The sequence below is a fragment of the Aplysia californica genome, unplaced genomic scaffold, assembly GCF_000002075.1.
Source record: "Aplysia californica isolate F4 #8 unplaced genomic scaffold, AplCal3.0 scaffold00495, whole genome shotgun sequence".
NCBI classification, from domain to species: Eukaryota; Metazoa; Mollusca; class Gastropoda; order Aplysiida; family Aplysiidae; genus Aplysia; species Aplysia californica.
In genome coordinates, this window is record NW_004797765.1 from 399,641 (window position 1) to 402,617 (window position 2,977).

Sequence of the window (2,977 nt, forward strand, 5' to 3'; positions counted from 1 at the left end):
ATACATACATAAATAAATAAATAGTAACTTTGCATGAGAGATAACTGAGATACTCTGACATTCTGCTCACGCTAAAAAGCAGTGCTCCCTGTTTTATCCAGTCAAGCCTAAACAGTATGCAGGCTATCGGATTATTATATTTGGTTGAAAGGTTTATACAATTGAAATTGTCGAGGAGGAACAGCGGCTGCCTTAAACAGGTGGCCTTTTTACACACGGTCATTACAATGGGGAAAAAAATACCACATTGGAGAAAGTGGGAAGTGGCCGTTTGTACAGGTGACAGGTGGTTGTCTTATATTAGTAATAGTAACCGTCAGAGTAGGTTGCACTGAGAAAATGGTACTTTACTTTTACTTTTTATTTTTACTTTTTCATCCTCTGTTGCCGTTAAGTGTCGAGGGGAGATACAGTTTTCTATGGTAGGCCAGCTCCGCAGCTCTTTCAGTTGTGATGTTATGTTTTCTTAGGGTTTCCTTGACACCCTCGATCCACCTTTTGCGTGGTCTTCCTCTTCCTTTATAGGTTGCACTGAGAAAATGGTACAGGTTAAATTAGCACATCTATCAACACTATTAGGTTATTTCAGAGGCAAGACCTCCGAGTTTGACGTCCATCTCCGAAAGGACGGAGCCAAATAGGATATTCGTGTAAAGTGCATTTTCCAAAGACACAACGTCGGACCGAGATGACGCTCGAATCCGTGAACCCGCAATCTCACGATTAGGTCACCTAACACCTAGGCCACCTTTGCCCACTAGGCTGCTCTGCATTTTGTGAAAATAGAAAAAATTTCTTACTGATAAAACATATGTAAATGGGAAAGGCAAACAATCCTCTTGCGAATATAACTTACAGCTTGTTGACCTGACAGGGAGACAAAGATGGAGAAGGAAATCCGAAAGGGAGAAAGACAATTAATAATTGGAAAGCGGTGGGACAATGAGAGGTTTGGGAAACAAAGTGGAGCAGTATGAAAGAAAGAGAAGATAGAAGTAAAAGAAATCAATTGAACATGTATTCTATCATGCTGTTTCCACCCTCGCAATTAATCTTCATTGTCCGCAGCTACAATACAAGTGAGCAATATTGTTGTCATGCCATCGGTCTTGTTCAAAAGTTCTATTCTTATGACAATTCGAATTATGTATTCCAGTAATAGCACTTACTGGCTACAAAGAATAATCAGAAATATTCAATCCAATTCATTCAAGAGTCGCGCATTCATTGTTGCTATCTTTTCATAATAACAATAAGGCAGTATAGATCTAGCCTTATAGTTACCGAAGTATTACAGCGAACCTTATAAGAATACTCATAAATGATTAATTGACAGATTCTGCTAACAATCGGCAGTTGAAAGTATCGATTTTTTAAGTGGTCCTTCTTCAGAGTAGAAGCATGCAAACAAATCATAAGTGTAGGTCCGATTAGAAATATCCACAGAGAAATAGGAAAAGCACACGAATTGCTCTATCCACTAGCACACGGCGTGTCTTGTCACAGGAGTGTGATGAAGTTCTTTTCCGTAACCCGTTACAATCTTCTTTTTTTTAAATGTGGAAACAAAAAAAAAGAAGAAAAGAAAAACTCATGAGTTCCCCAAAAAGAAATGTGATAATAAAAACAACAACAATAAACTTTGTCCTTTTTTTCACGGAAGAGAGGCAAGATAAACACAAGAAGCTGCAGGTATATGATGCGAAAGTGTTAGCGCTTCCAAAATCACGTACAGCTGGCTACACAAACAAACACTTGATAAGCTGGAAAGTGAGCGCTGGCTGACAGCGGCGGGAAAATATTGCTCTCTCACTCACGGACGCATGAACACAGGTTGCGCGAACCGATGGGTTAGGGAAAAAATAGCCTAGCTGCTCACAAAATGATGATTTGAAGGGTTGGTGACGTTGGAGGTGGTAGGGGGATGGGGTAATTGAGTGCATGCAACGTTGTTTCGTATTCGGCTCGCGGCCACGGATATTGACATAAATCGAAATAAGATGAAGATGAGGTTGCTGTATCGTATTTATTGGTGCTCAAATCGAAAAATAATAATAATAATAATATGATCAGAGTGCTATATCAAATCCGTTGTTGCTCAAATCGAAATATTGATGAAGAGGATAGATCTAGTGTATCTTATTCGTTGATGATAAATGTATTGAAAATCCGATAAGATTATGCTTCCCACGTATTGGATTTCCAGGACATACTTATTTGATATGGGGGAGATGATTTTTATTTCTCGAAAGTAAAACAATGATAGATTATCAAAATTTATCTCTTACATATTCGTTGTCAAAGCACAAAACCTGAACTGATGTATCTGAAGTAGTGGTAAGGCGCTTTGCCTTCACATGCAGAAGATGTAAGTTCAATTTCTATGTGAGGAGATTTATTTTAGAGCATCTTTATTCTGTTGGGACGTTGACCCCCCCCCCCCCCACTCCAAACCCGCTTGCTCCCAGCCAGGTTGGCCCTTAAGGCAGGGCCCAAGCAGCGGCTAGCCTCCTACAAATCGAAGGAGAGCGGAAGACATCTGCAGTTATCAACGTCCCACTAAAAACAAAGTATTTAATTTAAATAAAGAGAAGCACATTGGCTCAATAACGGTCAAACAATGCAGGGAAAAAGCAAGACAGACAGACAGAGCTACTAGAGAGAAAGAAAAGAAGTAGTACTTGCCATCTAGTGGCGCCCTCCAATCACCCGCTCCCATCTGACAAAGCATACATAATTTTCGAAACCAAAAATTCCCCCGAGCCCAATCCACACCGTTTTCCAAATATTGTCCACAATTGACGTGGAGGAAAGAACGCAATTTTCTATAAAACAGAATTTATTTTTATTATTAGTATGGAGAAGCACATGAACACAATAATGGTAGTTTAATGCTGCAAAAAATTAATTAAATAAAAATTCAGACAAACGCAACAGAGGGAAAGTAAACGCAAATAGAGCAAACACCCACAACGTG